Raw genomic sequence first — 18,959 nt, forward strand, 5'->3', positions numbered from 1 at the left:
GTTTGAGTGCTAATGTGATGTGAGATACCTAAGTCCAATAGGAAATATCCTTCCTATTGATATGACTCAGGGTAATATGATTTGCAACCTTGTTTCATGATAAAGGAATGATATATCCTGATATTGAAACTCGGCTAAAGATCACAACAATAAATTGCACTCCTTTTTTATTGATCTAAGTTTAGTTGAAAATTGACACTTGCAATGACTAGATTTTAAACTATCATTTGATAAAAGATAAAATTTACTCAAAAAAGGGTGTCTAAAAGTGGTTTCAATTTTCTAATAAAATTCAGATTTTTCTCTCTGTCTTCAGTGATGACAACTTGATGCACTAAAACAGACAATGAATGTGCTAAAATATGAGTTTAAATGCTATAATCTGAGTTTAATGTGCTATAATCTAAGTTTAATGTGCTATACTGATCCTCCAAATTGCTAAACTAGTGTTAATTTTCTCTAGGTGGTTGAAAATTTTGTTTTAGTGATGCGCTAATGTTTTCCTCAGATGTGTTAATGTTTTCCTCAGATGTGCTAATGTTTGCCTTAGATGTGCTAATGTTTGCCTCAAATGTGCTAAACTACTCTGTGACTGAAAGTTTTTCATATTTTGACTTGTGTTTGGGAAAATTTTGTTTGTTCAAATGGATGATATTTTGAAAATGATTTGAAAATACAGTAGACAGAAGCAATAACAGTTTTTCTATGCTAAACAGATAGTGTATGTTCAATAGGATATTTTCAAATCCTTGTTTGTTTTCACAGGTTGGTACAAGAAATACACATCAAATAGACCTCTCTATTCTCAAGGGTCATTTAAAATATCAATATCCCACACTTGATACTTTATTAGCTCAAACAGCCTTGTCACCCTCTAGAGGGTGTTTGTGTTTTTGCCTTTGTCTGGAAATTAACTCAAAGAGGATTTATCCTCAATTGAATTGTTATCTTGGGATATATATGGTGAGTGTCTTGGGACCGATTCTTCCCCACCCTTGCACTATGATATTTTAAATATTTGGTAAAATTGACACAACGAGGCTTCTAGTTCTAGATTTCGTAATCGGGCTTCTAGTTCTAGATTTCAGTAACGTGTACCACCTGTAATCCATTGCTACTTCGTAAATGTCATAGGTTGTCCAAGGCAGAAATGATTTGTTCAAATTGACTGTTGGTTGTTTAGTGGGTCAGGCTATGCATGCACTCAAAATTCCTGATGAAAGAAAGTATGGCAGCATCCATTGGAGTCCCGTTTTCTTTGAAAATGTAACATATGGAAGGCGATTCTAAACGTAAGAGTTAGTGTCTTTGAAAGCATATGCATGGAGTATAGTCATGAAAAGTTATAAATGTATATAGCCCAGAATGAGTCTTTGCCATCGGAGCTATATAAGTTTGGTCCACGCAAATTTTCAAATCGTAATAGTTGAAGAGACATTAATGTAATTTGGGAAGTATCAGTTATTAGAGGAGAGGATCGAGTAGTTGAATGTGTTGTGATAGTTGTTGTTGATTTAATACTTATATTTTTTAATTTAATATTCATACTTGTTGATTTAATGCCTATTTTTTTCTACAACATTGTACCAATAATTGTGATTATAAAGTTGTTATTTGCTATGATGACAACCCATAATTCAATGAAATATACCCATAGTTGTAAAATGCAACCAATCATGTGATGCCACATTAGCTGCACAAGTATGGGGGCCTCTTTTGCACAACTATTGGTCTCACCTTTTTTGGGGGTTGTTTTAGATACCTTGGCAAAAAGCATGTTGATGTGGCATCATATTTGATGATGTGGCCCTAAAACCTTAGTTATAAGAAGGGGACTTGCCAAGTAAGATGTTGTAAGAAATTGGGAGTAATTTGAAATTTTCACTTAGGATTTTGAGAAGCGTGAAGTTAGGGTGCACAACTACTAGGTCATCTCCCCTATATCTTTGAAAAGATATGTGTGGTAGGCAATTCTTATTTGGCATCGGTTATGCAATCATATATTTTGTCATAAATATAAAGAATACATATTTGGATGTATTTTTTAAATACATGTATTTTTAAGAAAATATATAACTATATAGTTTCTTCCATTGTCAAAAACTTGTTGTCAGTCTTTATTTATTTTAAAATCTTAAATATATAAATGGATAGCTACTTCCATTGTCAAAACCTTGTTGTCAATCTTTATTTATTTTAAATTCTTATAGAGTTAATTCATAGTTACTGAATAGTCTAGTTCTATAGGTTTACAACAATATTCAAATTTCTACACAATAGAATTTAATGCATGTTGACCCCTTAAAAACACTCACACATACATATTATATATAGGGAAGAGGTGCCAATACATGCACACCCTAACTTGGCAGGTCTACGTGGGCCTCGAAGCTAAATTTTTTTTACTATCCACCTTGATAATTGATTGGACAAATGAGAAACATTTTTTTTTTTAAAATTGGACACATTCACCACATGTTGAAAATCAATTCTTCCAACATATCAAATAAACCCCAAAATCATGCATTGATTGAAACCTCAAAGGCCCCACCCTGTCAACTTGCCTCTAAAACCTCTTGAAGCTGACATGGTGGTTGCGTGGTATCTGAATGCATGGCCACCTTATTCACCGACTTGTCTACATTTGGTGACTATTGCCACCCTACATTCCTCCTCCCACTCACATTAAATCCGCATCACTTCTCCTTACTGTCATCGCATAGCTCAACTTTTTCGATCAAGAACTCATTGTTTGCTCCTACCTTGATGCCTTTCTTTGCCAACATTCCTTCAATTTTCTTCCACCTCTTCTTGAGTCTTCAACACATTACAGACCATAACGTGTTCACTCGGTGTCTCAAACACATGGGCACCTTGACTACCACTATGTCTTCAACCTCAGCATTAACTACCAATCTCCCTTTATCTCTGACAATGGGAATGGTTTGGGTATTTGGTGTTTTTTTTTCCATGTGGTGAAGTTTAAAGGTAACTCCAAGATATTCACAAAATTGTGTTTGTTACTTTTGTTTAAACACATGTTTAAATGTTTTTGTTTCTATAATGGTTTTGTGCTATGTGGTTATTTCCTCGACTTCCCTCCTGGGAGGTAGTTGTAGAAGGGTTTGAAGGTAGCTATGGAGATCAACCACATGGATCTCAAGATGTTGTGTTCAACCTAGGTGAGGACTAATCCTCACTAAGGCCTTCCATTTGTCATTTCTTCTTTTTTTTCTAGTTTTGTAGACCTTGAAGAATTTTGTATGTCCAATTTGTGGTTTGTTGTTGTAAAATCTATGAGTGTTTGTTTGGTTCAAATATAGTGATGATTATTCCTCACTGCGACCTTCCATTATTCGTTATCAATCATTTCTTTTAGTTAAAGAAAAAATGTAGAAATTTTTTTGATTCTAAACTGTAATGTCCTCTAAATTTGTGGGTTCAAATTCAACATATACTTGATAGGAAAGTAATTAGATAGATTAGTAGAATAATCTACTTGAATGTATAATAGCCAGTGGAAGAATTTTCTACTTGAATGTTATGAGAAATATAAAATCAATCAAATCCACTCAATTTACTATCATTCCCTTCTATGCAATTGGTCCATGTGCACCAATTATTGTTATGGATAGAAAATTTATTATGAATTAGATCAATAACTCCCTTTAAATTCTGATAATAAATTCAACATTTAAATTCATCATGACTAAGCTTGAAATAATTAAACCAGTTATGATTTTCATGATGTTCAACCATATTAAAATATCCTCCCAACACTTAATCAACATTAGAGAGACTCCTAGATATACAATCCCAAAGAGTCGATCTCTCTTTTTAACTATCAAGAGCATATATAGAATAAAACCCAATAGGGTATCTATTATAAAAGAGAAAACCCAAACATAGTAATGAGCAGGATCATATCCCTTATAAATCCCATGCTTGGAGATCCAAGGGGATAGAGTAAGTATGACACCATCACATCCAACATCATGGGATGTATGCAAAAATAAAGCATCTTTCTAGACATTCAATAGAGTTACATCTATATGTTCCCAACTAATTTTAACCTCTTGTAGGAATAACACATCTAAATTCTATTTCATTAACTATAAATCCATAATAAAATATTTTAATTAATCAAGAACAAACTAGGGTAACCTCATCCTCTTGTGGAAAGACTCCAAATTAATTAGCAATGGGAAAACCATGCTCATTATTTCATCTATCATTTGATGTTGCAAGTGGATACCTTCATCTTTGGCTATGATTAGGAGGAGTAGATTCATTATTTCATCTATGCAAATAGAGACCTTGGTCTTTGTCTAGGATTAGGAGGAGGAGAAATGAACCTATCGGGAGATTTCACCAAAACTTGAGAATGAGTGTTGGCATGCTCTCTAGTTGTAGTGTGACTAAGAGAAGAGGAAGATTTTTCCTCCCTCTTCCTAATTTAGTCCTCCATTAATCATTCATAATGACATTTTTGTGAGGTATCTAATGCAAAAGAGAAGTATTAGAATGTAAATATTCATTGAGAGATGGAGGAGTGCTAGATTGAGAGTGAAGCAAAAAAAAAAATTGTAGTATTTAAACGAGATTGAGGGGATAGTTTATTATCTCAAATTAAGTTTCACATAAACATATTTTTACCATTTATCTAAACATTTTTAAATAAAGTGTTGAATAATACTCACGATGTTTAAGCAATAAATAATAGTACTAAATGTTTTCATATTTTGGATGCAATTATGTCAAGATTTTTAGAATCAACATTTTGAACAAGACTATTTGATCCATTATTAGAAATGAAGTATAATATCAATATTTAAGAAATAAAAATATACTAAATAATAGTAAAATATTATTGCATTTATGAAAATAATTGTTATAATGATGAAAACATAGAATGTTTTAAAAATTATGAATATTGTATAATTACTAAATATTTAATTTATGAATACAAATTGTAATTATTAATTCAATATGTAGCAGTTGATATGAAATTAAAGTTATCATTAATTTTATTCTGAATATATCCAAAAAGAATGGTCGAATTATAACTTAGATATATTCGATATGTTTTAAAATATAAAATTATTAAATAATAAAATAAAGATGATCATGATAATATCATGCCATTTTTTTAATGTTCTAATATCTAATAATGAATATAAAGATATCTAATTATAGATATAAATATACATATTTTACATCTGTACATATCTAATGATGTCTAAAATATCTATCACAACGACCTTTCTTAATCTTTTATGTTCTAACGACCATTGACTCTTTGCACACCCAACCCCTCAATTACTAATTTCAAAAGAAGAATTAAGAACTAATAGGGGAAAGGACCCAGTAGTTGAGAACGTTCCATTTCTTGTGATAGAAGTTGTTGATTCAATACACTAATACTTAGCGATTTAATTTCCAACTTTTGTACAACATTGCACCAATAGTTGTGACTTTAAACTTGTTATTGATGATCATGATAAATACCAATAATTGAATGAAATATATATCATTTGTTGTAAAAAATAACCAGTCACGTGATGCCACATCAGTTGCACAAGTATTGGGGCCCCTTTTGCATGCCTATTGGTCTCACTTTTTGTTTTGGCTACTTTGGACACCTTGATAAAAAGTTTGGTGATCCATGGCATCGTATTTGATGATATGGCTCTGAAAGCTTAGTTATAAGCAAGGGACTTGCCAAGTAAGTTGCTGTAAAAAAATGGGAGTGATTTGAAATGTTCATGTTGGATTTTGAGAATCTCAAAGTTAGGGTGCACAACTATCGGGGTCCTCTCCCCTAGCTAAAAGCTCATTAACAAATTTCACACATACCAATAGCCATTAAATTTTTAGATTTTTGGACAATAATTGGCCCATTTGTACACCTTAATTGGTACCCACAATGCAACTATTGGGACATTTGTGCATAATTATTGACAATTTTAAGTGCACAATTATTGGACCATTGTTAAGCAAGTATTGAGTGACACTTTGAAATGTGTACTTTTTGATCATTGCGCACATAATGGATCTTACAATGTGCATCATTACTACCCAAAAGCCAAAACAATGTCTTCTTTTTTTCTTAATCTTTTTTTGTTTTTTTCTTCTCCTTTAAAGCCTCCTAATTTATGTTAATTAATAACGTGAATTAATTAGCTTGCTAGAATACACTAGAATAAGCATTAATAAGCCTGCCCATAGAATTGCATTAAATTTTAATGACAAAGATTACTATTTGAAAATCTTAATATAATTCTTTTAATTTCTATTTTAATATAATTTTAATTTTTAAAAATAATAATGATTAAGTGTACATGAAAATTTAAAGCTGTAGAAATCAAGCAACAAAAATATCAGTAACGTATACCACCTGTAATGCATTGCTACTTTGTAAACGTCATAGTTTGTCCAAGGCGGAAAGAATTTTGTTCAAATTGACTGTTGGTTGTTTAGTGGGTCAGGTTATGCATTCACTCAAAATTCTTGTGGAAAGAAAATATGGCAGCATCCTTTGGAGCCACGTTTTGTTTGAAAATGTAACGTGTGGAAGACAATTCCTGAAAGCATATGCGAAGAATGATCCCTGTTTAGTACAGTCGTGAACGATCCCTGTTTAGTCAATACACGTACCAGCTCTTGTAGGCTGGGCAAAATTTCAAATCATAATAGTTGAAGGGACGTTAACGCAATTTGGTAAGTACCAGTTACTATTTCTGAAAAGATAGGTGTGGTCGGTAGACAATTCTTAGTGGAACTTATGCAGTCATATATTTTATCATAAACATAAAGAATACATATTCAGATGTTTTAATATATATATATATATATATATTTCTAAGAAAATATGTAATAACTGCTTACAATGTCAAAACCTTGTTGCCAGCCTTTATTTATTTTAAAATTTTATGGAGTTAATTTGTAGTTAATGAATAGTGGCTGAAGTTATGCGCGATTAACACGCATGTTAATCAATCATACTGCCGTTTTAAAACCACAATAGACCTATCTTTAAAAAGGTGAAAACACTCACACATACATATTATATATATGCCGTGTGAAATCTAGGCGTCGCTGAGCCCACCCTCCTAGCGCCTTCATAGAAGTAAGGTGTTGCATGGGTGTCGTTGTGAGGCAATGGCTACGCAGCGGACAAAACGGCTCACCTCATGCCATGCCTTCCCTTCATCTCATACCATCGCACATCGCCCATCCCACATCGGTCCTGCTGTGCAGACGTACAGCCTCCATTGGAACGCTTTCCAAGGTAGCTTGCCTGAAGTGAATCAGACGGGATAACTTCTTTTAAATTTATTTTTTTATTATTTATGTTTTTATGTTTTATTTACTTTTTCTTTTTAATGTTTTATTTTAATAATAAGTTATATATTTAAATTTTTTATTTTTATTTATTTTAATATAATTGTATTATAATATATAATTATGTGATTTTAACATATATGTAAATTTTAATAATATTATTTTTTAATTTTAAAAATACATTAGGTAAATAATAGTTTAATTTTTTTATTGTATATTTATTTTTTTAATAATAAATTTAATTTAAAAATAAAAGTAAAAAAATAAAAATAAAAAAGTTGTAATTAAGTAAAAATATGTGTAACTAATATAAAAATTTAACACATATATTAAAACTAGCAATTGCACCTTGGTGTGCAATGGGTACGCCGAATAGATTTGGAAGGCCAATTAGGAAAATTTTTTGGTCTATTAGCTACATATATTTGTGTAGTACATGAGGTCAATTGGTGGGTCATTTAGAAAATGTTTTTGTTTGTGCAACATAGGGCTCAATGGAGAAGTGATAGATTTGAATAGACTATGAATCCATTTACAAGTATCTAAACATGATTGAAATAAAACATTCGAATCAAGAAGATAATTGGGTATCTAAACATGATTGAAATAAAACATTTGAATCAAGAAGATAATTGGGTTTCATTACCAATAGGCTCATGTTATGTTTGCAATAGGAAGAGAGGGAGAGAGGGAAAGAGATAGGGATAGCAAGACAAAGAGATAAAAGGGGAAGAGTGAGAGAGTGGGGTAAGGAGATAGAGATGCATATGGATATGGAGATGAGAGAGAGAGAGAGAGAGAGAGAGAGAGAGAGAGAGAGAGAGAGAGTTAAATATACTATGAGAGAGATGTAAAGAATGATAGAGGAAAAAATAGAAAGATAAAGATAGAGATGCAAAATGATATAGAGGTATAGAGAGGGAGAGATACATAGGGGTAGAGAAATGGAGAGATAATGAAATAGAGATATAGAGACAAATGGAAGAAGAAATATGGAGGGATAGAGATAGAGAGGCAAAGAGATATAGATAAAAAGGTATAGAGAGAGAGGGAGAGAGAGAGAGAGAGAGAGAGATGGAGGGGAAAGATGAAGATTTGGTTGAGATGAAGATAGAGGGAGATAGGAAGTGGGAGAAAAATAGATATATATATATATATATAAATGGAGGTAGCAGGAGAGATAAATATAGGGTAATAGTAAGGGGGAGATAAAGAGAGATAGAGAGAGAGAGAGAGAGAGAGAGAGAGAGAGAGAGAGAGAGAGAGAGAGAGAGAGAGAGAGGAACATAAGAAGATATTGAGAGTGGTAGCAAGGGAGGGAGAGAGACAAAGAGTAGATGTAGACAAATAGATATAGAGGGAGGGAGAGACAAGGAAATTGACAGATCAATTAAGGCAGATAAAGAGAGGATGAGATAAAGGAAAGATAGATATATATGGGAAGAGAAAGAGATAGAGAGAGGTATATGGGAAGAGACGGGGAGAGAGGGGAAGAGATAGAGAAATAAATAGGGAGATAGGAAGGGAGCAGCAAAGGGAGAGATAGAGAGAGGAGGGAGAGAAAGTGAGAGAGATAGGTGAAGAAGGGAAAGATAAGAAGAGGGAGATGGAGAGAGAGATAGGTAGAGAGGAAGAGAGAACAAGATGGTGAATATATAAGCCATTATGTAGAGAGAGAGAGAGAGAGGGAGAGGTAGGCCAATATATAGAGAGAGTGAGGGAGAGGGAGAGAGGGTGAGATATAGATAGAGGGATATATTTATTAATGTATATTATATTATATAATAATTGTAGAATATGATATCTATTAATAAATATAGCTATAATATTATTAATACAAGGGCTATTATGTCCAAAGATGACTAGAGATTAAACTCGAGCTGAAAATCATTCTATGGAACCCAATAGTTTCAAGAGGAGTTATTTGAATCAATGGAGATATCAAAACTATAATATTACTTTAAAAATAAATTTAATAATTTACATTATATAATATAATATATAATAACACAATTTAATTTGTACTATATTTAAAAACATATTATATATTAATTATATATTAAGTTGATAAATGATTAAATTAAAAAGTATATATATTTTTTAATTTATTAAAATTCAAATATTAATAATATTACATAGATCAAAAGTAAAATAATTTTAATAAATTTAAAATATTATTTGTATTTTTGTAAAAAAATATAATTAAGAATTACTTTAAAATTAAAATAAAAACTAAATGCAAAATTTAAATATATAGAATATAAATATTAAACAAAATATAATTTAAAATAAATTAATAATGAATAATAAATTTATAAAATAAATAAATAACTTACAAAAAATATTATTAATATTTTCATATAATATATATTAATCAATTATTAATATATATGTTAATGAAGAAGCTGCTATTCCCATCACCAATTCTTCATAATTAAAACCCATGCACATTGATCACTCGCCCCTTATCTCTGATCACCTCGGTCCGGCCTCTGACCCATCAATTGGTCCTCCAGAATCGCCCTCTGACTGTTTTCAATTGGTCACTTCTAGAAAGCGTAGGAGGAAAATTAGCAACCTGAATGCCCCAAATCAAAGCCATCCTACTATCCCAACTATCAACCAAGTAACGAGCATCTGCGATTACCCCCTCCCTACAAATAATAGCTCACCCGCTCCTGCTCGAACCCCAGCAAACTCTATGGTCAAAAAAATGGTTAAGAAACTTGAGAGCCCTAGTCGAAGTGCTGATGTTGCTAGCACCAGTGATAACCCTGCAAGTGTGATGATCAGATTTGAAACCCCCAAGAATTCAGACTCCTCATCACCTACAGGGCTTACCCCTAAAGTTAACATCACCAACCCTTCGACAACCTCTATGCTCAAAGAGTTAGAAGATAATCATGTTATTGAAGTAATCTACACCAATAAGGGTCTTGAAGAAATTAGGTCTAGCACAGTGCTCCTTGGCTTTCCAGACTCCCAGATGTCTAGGTTCGATATAGGAGGAATTGCAGCTACTAGGAATGAACCATTTGAAGTTAGTGAAGATGAGGACGACCTTATAAAAGGATCCTCCTTGACTAAAAAAAAAGGTAGGCCTATGGGCTCCAAGAATAAAAAGAAGTCTGGAGATCCTTGTGGTCTCCCTAGTTGAACCTCTTAACCCTCCTCTCTAATGAAATACATCTCTTGGAATATTAGAGGCCTTGAGTCGCCTGATAGGAAGTTTGTCATCAAAAGCTCTCTAAGCCACCACAAGAACATAGATTTCTTGATGCTACAAGAACTTAAATCCATGGGTTTCCATCTTGATAGCTCACTTGATTTTATCTGGAGAGATGCAATCAAAATTTGCACCAACCACCCGAAAGGAAAGGGAGGAGTTGGCCTTCTTATCTCCCCTAAGTGGGCAAGCAAAATTAGGGATAAAGGGATCTTCCCTTGCAACAGAGCAGCCTGGGCTACCCTAGATATTAGGGGCTCCAGCTTTGGCATTTGCTCTATCTACACACCTAATGACTATAAGGAAAGAGTGTCGCTTTGGATCTGGCTGACTTCCCTCCCAAGTATCCCCTGGATAGTGGCTGGTGACTTCAATATGACTGAGCATCAAGATGACAAGGTTGGGGGACTTCCTTTTGAATGGAAAAATGCAGAAAAACCTCACTGAGACAAACTTAAACAAAAACTCTAGTTATTTCATCCCCTTGAGGGCACTAAAACTGCTGCTTCTAACCTATGGTACACTTGGTGCAACTTTCAACAAGGCTCCAATCGTATTTACTCCAGACTGGACATATTTTATGTTAACAATGACTTCTTCTCCTTCTCCCCTAACCACTTGGGGAGTGCGGTTGGTGTCCTGCCAATTACCCTTTCTAACCATTTCCCTATCCTTGCAGTCATTAACACTAGAAATGCTATCCCCATCAACAACCCATGTAGCAAGAAATTTATTCTCAACACCTCCCTCCTCAAAGACCAAGATGTTCTAGGTGCCCTTAAGGTGGTCAGGCTCTTCAACCTTCAGCCTCAGCCTCCCCAATCCTGCACTCTCAGGTGGACAAGGAATGTCTCCTCCTGGCAGAAAGTACTCCAAACCATTGGCCAAAAGAAAGCCAAGGACTCTAGAGCCATAGAAAAAACTCGCACCCATCGCCTCCATTACCTAGAGCAGGATATTCAGACTAACCCCTCCTCCCCCACCTTGGCCAAGCATGTCTCTAAAGCCAGAGACATCCATAGAAAGCACCAGCAGGTCAAAATCAGGGGAGCCTTCATTAGAGCTCGCAACCATTGGCTCCAATTTGGAGATAAAGGCTCCAAAATCTTCTTTAACCTCCTTAAGAAGAAACAAAATAGAGAAAAAATTTATGGAATAACTGTAGACAACAAGGAACTCCTGGATCTCAATGATATAAAAGAGGCCTTCAAAATGTTCTATAGAGCTCTCTTTACCTCAGAAGATAATGAGGCCTCGAAAGAGGCTCGACACAAATATAGTACCATCATCCCTAAAAGGATCTCTGAAGATGATGCTCTCCTCCTCAAAGCTAGGATCTCTATACAATAAATTGTTGATGCCATTAAAGCCCTCAAGGATAATAAGTCCCCAGGCCTGATGGTCTCCCTGCGGAGTTCTACAAAGCCAATCTTGAATGGGTCACACATGACCTCTATGACATATACAATGAAGCTCTTGACAATGGCACTCTGGAGGAATTCATAAATAAAGGTATTGTTAAACTCATCCCTAAAGAAGGAGACAAAGCACTCATTAAGAATTGGAGGCCAATCACCCTCCTCAATGTCTCCTATAAAATCCTTGCCAAAGCCTTAGCTACCCGCCTTGAAAATATTCTTCCAAAATTCATTTTCTCTACCCAAACTGGATTCATTAAAGGCAGGTACATATTGGAAAACCTTGTCACTAGCTGGGAATCCATGGAATGGGCCAAAACCTCTAACCAAGATGTTGCCATGTTCCTTGTGGACTTTGAAAAATCCTATGACAGAATCGAGTGGGATTTCATCCTCATGATGCTCCGAGCTTTTGGCTTCCCTAACGAGTTCTGTGACTATGTCTGAATTCTCCTCAAAGATGCTTCTGCCATGATTGAAGTTAATGGAACCCTATCCCAGCCTATTCCTCTCTCTAGATCCATAAGGCAGGGCTGCCCTCTTGCCCCTGCTCTGTTTGTTATTGCCTCAGATGCCCTCTTTTATCTCCTTAGAGATGATACTCTATCTCCTAGAGTCCATGGCATCGTGTTGTCGGATGACTCTGAATTGCTGAATATCCAATTTGCTAATGATACCTCTCTTTTCATGGAGCTCTCTAGGCAAAACATTGATTCCCTCAACCTAAAAATTGACACCTTTAGTAAAGCCTTTGGAGCCAGGATCTATAGCTCCAAATCTATTTTACTTGGCTAGAAGGATGAACCTCCAGACTGGCTACAACAGGGTGGGTACTCATGGGGAGGACCCAACATGATTGTCAAGTATCTTGGTATCCCCTTCTCTATTTCCCCCTCTCTTCGGGACATGTGGACCTGGGTTAAGGTGAAAATTGATAAGAAGCTCAACAAGTGGGATAATAGGATCCTCTCCCTAGCAAGTAGGGTTCAAGTATGTCAAAAAATCCTCTCCTCATACAGTATCTACTACTCTTCGGTTTGGATGTTCAACAATTATCAAATTTATGAAATTCAAAAGGCTATCGACGCTTTCTCTGGTTTGATGGTATGGGCAAAAGAAAGGCCCATGCAGTAAAATGGGCCTGGTGCCACTTAGACAAAAAACTTGGAGGTTTGGGCCTTAAGGATCTTAAGTTGCAAGGAATCTCCCTTGCTGCCAAATGGATATTTCATGCACTAGATGGGCAAGAACCTTGGAAGATTCTTATCAGAAACAACATTCAGAATGGATTCCCCAAGGCTGCCAAATCATGGAAAGTCCTCCCACTCAGTGATCTACTTACTGGAAGTTTCTAGGTGTCTGTCCAAGGCACCTGCATCTTTAAGTCCATCTAGAAAGCCTGGGAGCATGTTCGTAGACTTATCTGCAACTCTAGCATTGACTATGACAACACTATACATGGTGAAAGGTCGATATGGTGGAACCTCCACCACAATTCTAAGCCACTAGCCTTAACCCAAGGCTGTTTTGCTAGATTTTGGCATAACAAGGGGATCAAGTATCTTATGGATATCCTAGAAAATGACAACCTCATCACCTGGGAGGAACTTAGTAGTAAATTTAATCTCCCTACTTCGCATAAGCAGACCTACAATATGATTAGGAATTCCTGTAACACCCTCAATCTCCCTAAGAACACTCATGTTGACACCCACAGGTACCTCTCATTCCTTTGGAAGGATGGCTCCCCCCTTCCAAAAATTAAATCCAAAGTTATCTACAACCTGCTTAACTAGGACACCTCTATGATCGACCATGTCAACACCCTATGGAATGTCCACCACTACCCTACTGTTTGGTATAAAACCTTTGAGAACCTTTGCAAATCTCCCATCCCCCCTAAGATCAAGAGTTTCAGATGGAAATTCTTACTGGATAGATTGCCTATTAGGAATAATCTAGCTACATATGATCTATGTTCTGTCTGCAATAAACCTGAGTCCACTTGGCACATCTTCCTTGACTGCCCTTTTGCTAGGGAGATCTGGTTAATGTTTGGAATATCCATTACTGAGCATGTCTTCACTTATGATATAGTTATTGGTTTCATCCATAATCTTAAAAAGGATGCTAACTTAATTTGGCAAATTTTGTCTTCTTTTATCCTTTGGTTTATTTGGAAACTCAGAAATGAGGAGAAGTTCCAAGGTAATGCTAGGGAACTTACTGGTTTTCTTAAAAAACTCACACATTATAAAATTGTTGTACAGGTTTGCTTCCTGATGAATGTTGAACAAAACAAACTTCTATGGTTCCTCAAAGAAGGCCGAGCCACCATGTTTATATACGAGATGCAAGATGGTTATGAATGGGCAAGGATCGCAGAAAATCAAACTGCCTTCGAGAGTGCAGTTAAGAAACTGATTAAAGAACTCCAAGATACCAGAGCTCCCCCTTTCAACAGGGTTGACATGTGCATACAAATCATGGAAAGGAAGAAGGTGGTCTGGATGGAAGGACCACAGGGGTGGACCACATGGCTAGAAGTCTAGGATAGAATCCTCCTCTAGTTTCTTATGGCAGCAAGCATAACTTTATTTTGGAGCTTTCTTTTAGTGCATCGTATATGACACTCATCTAGTTCTTTTTGGTTTCACTATTGAGGTCGTGCCTCCCCTGAACTCATCTGTATAAACATCTTTTTTGGTCTCTTGATTTATAATATAAAAAAAATTAATTTAAAATTGAAAATAATATTTAAATTTTTTAAAACATATAATTAATAAAATAAATAAAAAACTAAGTTTTAAAAGATGAAAATATAAATAATTTTATATTTTTAATTAAATAAATACCTAATGTGTATGCAATGAATCTTTGTACATTGTGCAGATTTGGTTTGATTTGTCAGCCTCTAATCGAATCATTACTTTGTTTAATACGGTGGTGCTAATTTGTTTAAAATGAAAATGCATTAGGTTTTGTGGAGTAGATGTGAATATTTCTCCTCTAATGAAAGCCAGTTAAAATATGAAGTGAGTTCGTACAAGAAAAATCCTGATAACGGTGAGAAAAATCGTGAAGAATAAATGCAAGAAAAATGGCGATGACAGAAATGATCTGACGGTTGTAGACGATGCATTTGTCTTGCACGTCTCTCCATCAACTTTGACAATTGATTTTCAAACTTAGCTTGTCCATTTCATAGAAAGGATATGCATTCGGCATAAATAATTCAATTGCATTTTTTGTGTGCAATGGGTACGTCGAAAAGGTTTGGAAGGTTAACTAGGAAAAAAATTAATCTATTTTTTGCATACATGTGTGTAACACATCAGCTTAATTAGTAGGCCCTTTCTAACCAAGTGATGTTGTTTGTGCAACAAAGGTCTCAATGGAGAAGTTATAGCTTGAAATCAATGATGGATCCACTTATATATGGATCCAAAGATGATTAAAATGATAATCAGGCTCATGTTATGTGTGCAATAGAGATAGAGAGGGTGAAATAGAATTAGGAAGAGTGAGAGACAGATGGGATGATAAGATAAATATTGAGATGGACGAGAGAGGGATATATAGAAATGGAAGAGATAAATGTATAAAGATATAGTGAGGGAGAGATACAAATAGATGGAGATATAGGGAGAGGTATATGGGGAGATAAAACCCATATAAAGGAAGATATAGAGGAAGAGAAATATATAAAGGAAGCAGTAGAGAGGGATATAGAGAGATATAGATGGTGAGATACAGGGAGAGAGATAGATAGGGAAGGGGGAGAGAAGGGGAAATAGATCAATAGATAAAGAGTAAGAGAGATAAGTAGATAGGGAGAGATATAGATAGAGAGTGGTATAGGGAGATAGAGGTAGAGAAAGATATGGCTAGAAAGAGATAGAGAGAGGAGTGGGAGATAAATATAGCGATAAATAGAGATAGAGAATTAGAGATATAGATATAGAGTACAAGAGATGGAGGAGAAAACAAAGTGAATGCATGAGAGAGAAAGTGGGGGTGGGGGGAGATAGATAGAGAGAGAGATATGGATGCAAACAGGTGTAGAGGAGCGGAAGGAGATCGAGAGAAAAATATATACAACAAGATAGATGGAACAAATAAGAAAGAGAGGTAGAGATCATAAAGATGTAGAGTAAGGGGAGATAGAGAGAGAAATAGTGATAAAGATATAGAGTAGGAGAGATGGAGGGAGAGATTAAGAGGTGGTTGGTAAGTGGCATATCAATTATGGAAAGTCTGATTCAAATGAGAGTGCAAGTTTAAAGAGAGCTCTCTTTATGATGGATCGGTTTCTCACATTTGAATAGTTATGGATTCTATTAGACCATAAACTATAAACATTTATTATAATTCATTAAGGAAATATGCAATTTATGTCTTTCAATTTTTTTGTTATTAAATATCCAAAATGAATTGAATAAATATTGTATAAATTAAAATAAAAGTTTAAAATATAATTATTCTACAATAATTCAATTTTTAATGCAACAAAAATAATTGTAAATTGAGCTACTTCTAATAGCTTTTATTTATTGATACACTTTCACAAAAGAGTCATAAATAATTAAAATAATTTCAAATTTAAATCTATATTAAAAACTAAAATAGAATAAAAAATGCAAATTCAAAATATAAAAAATTCTAAATGTTAATAAAAAATTAAATAAATAAATAACAATAATGTTAGTGTACAATAAGCTTATTAAGTCCATTAACAATTAAATAAAAATAATATCAATGTTTAATTAATTAAAATTTAAATATATATAAAATGTTTATAAAAAGATAAATAATATTAAACAATATTAACATTAATATTAATTAAAAAATTGACTCTACAAATAAATAAAATACTGATAAGAAACAATATGAATAAATTAAAAAAATATGACATACTTAATATAGATATATAATTTTATATAATTAAAATAATAAATAAATATAAATAATTTAAATAAAAAGTATCTAGTTAAAATGGATGTGTTTTTTTAAGGTAAATTCAAAGACAAATGAAATAGAAGTGCTGCAGGAGAGTACGAGTGGATGAATACATATTTGTTAAACAGATTAACTAAGCAGTGGAGGATCTGTGGCTGAAATGTCTGTTTAATTTAATTTAGTTTTCTCCTGGCTTATATTAAGACCTAATACAAAAACATGACGCGAACACTTTTCTCCCGGCTTACATTAATAAATTAATACTCCATATGCTCCGTTTCTATACTCCCATTTTCTCTTTTTCTTGCGAGTGCTTTTGTCGATGCTAGGTGGGTTCATAGGTATGGAAGAGGACGAAGCGTTTGGCAGTGAAACGGTATGAAACACGCGGAAGGTTAATATTTCGTAAAGCGAGAAGGGACGGATAAGTATATGACGAGGACGCGAAAAAAGGGAAACAGTAAATGGCAATGAAAAAGATTATTGTGACTACTACCACCCTCTGCTTAGTCGTCTACCTTTGTCAGCGTTAATTGCGGAAGGAAGTATCTGTAATTTTAGAAAAGATTGTTCTGAGCATGGCATAGATTTCAATGTACGAGCTTTGTGGCGAGCAGCTTCTCTGACATCGACTAATACAACGATTGATTTGTCAAGTATTCAGACTATGTTGAAAGAGTATTTTCAAGATTTCCCACTATTGTCAAGGTTTGCTTTGGCCATCGATTTTGATGATTTCGACACGTGCCGATGTTTGAAAAGACATGCACAGATGAATAGACTTCGCTCTAGCATTCACACTAATGGTTTCGGCAATTTCCCATTCCATTCACTTTCGTTTGATTATCTCAATAATAAATTTTTAAATTGATATTAAATATTATAAATTAGTGAGTATTTTTTAATAGATAAAATAAATGGAAGAAAATTTTGTAAACAAAACAAAAAAACGTTTAAATTTAATATTAAATTTTAAAAGTAATTTTTATATTCATATTATTCAAAAATAAGTTTTTAAATTGATAGTAAAATATAAGTATGGTTTAATATTTAAAAATATTGTAAAAGAAGCTCACAAGAGTAGGATAGTTGGCTTGGGGAGTAGGTTTGATTCCTAATAGTCTCCAGTTGGACTCTCCCAACTCGACGTTTATATGATGTGCGTACAGGTTGTTACCCACACCCCAAGGGAGTAGTTTGTTGTAGCTCACCTCATCTAGGTCGTGGGAATGTCATTCCGCAAAAAAAAAAAAAAAATTGTAAAAGAAAAAAAAATCTTAATTTAATATATATTTCTCTAACAAAAATGATAAAATGATATAGACAAAAAACACACCTCAAGGGAGTAGTCTTGTCGTAGCTTGCCTCATATGGGTGTCGCGTTGGGTCACGGGGATACCCTTCCACACAATTTTTCTTTGTAAAAGCAAAAAAAATATAATCTTAAATTAATATGTATTTCTCTAACAAAAATGATAAAATGATATAGATGGGGATCACCTGTTAGTTGAACAGTGAAATGGTTGCATTGATTATGGTGCAACCAAGGTTCAAATCCCCACTTGGACCAAAGCGGTCTGTTCATATATCGGTTTGATCCCACCTTGGTAGGCAAAATTGATGGCGTCTGATCTTGGAGGATGTACATGTGATCTTGGTGGATGTGTGAACTAGCTGATGAACCCTACTGGGCTAGTGTGCTCATGGACCTCATTCCTTGAAGGCGTGTGCTTCTTGCGGATCTAGTTTCTCGTTGGCGTGTGCTTCCCGTGTACTTCTGTCGAACCCACATGAGTCTTTCATGCCTAGCGGTGTTGTATCGGACCCATGCAGGTCTTTCACCTCTACTGGTTCGTGGTCCCTGCTCACGGTTATGCACTTTTGGTCTCAGAGATAAAAGGTTGAGGAAGGCATCACAGAGAGATAAGGGTGTATGAACGCCATAACAATTGAGGATGAGGCCCCCAAAAATGTGGTCTCGCTGGTTCATAGCTCCAGTCAAAAGTGATTAC

Source organism: Cryptomeria japonica, chromosome 8 (assembly GCF_030272615.1).
Source record: "Cryptomeria japonica chromosome 8, Sugi_1.0, whole genome shotgun sequence".
NCBI classification, from domain to species: Eukaryota; Viridiplantae; Streptophyta; class Pinopsida; order Cupressales; family Cupressaceae; genus Cryptomeria; species Cryptomeria japonica.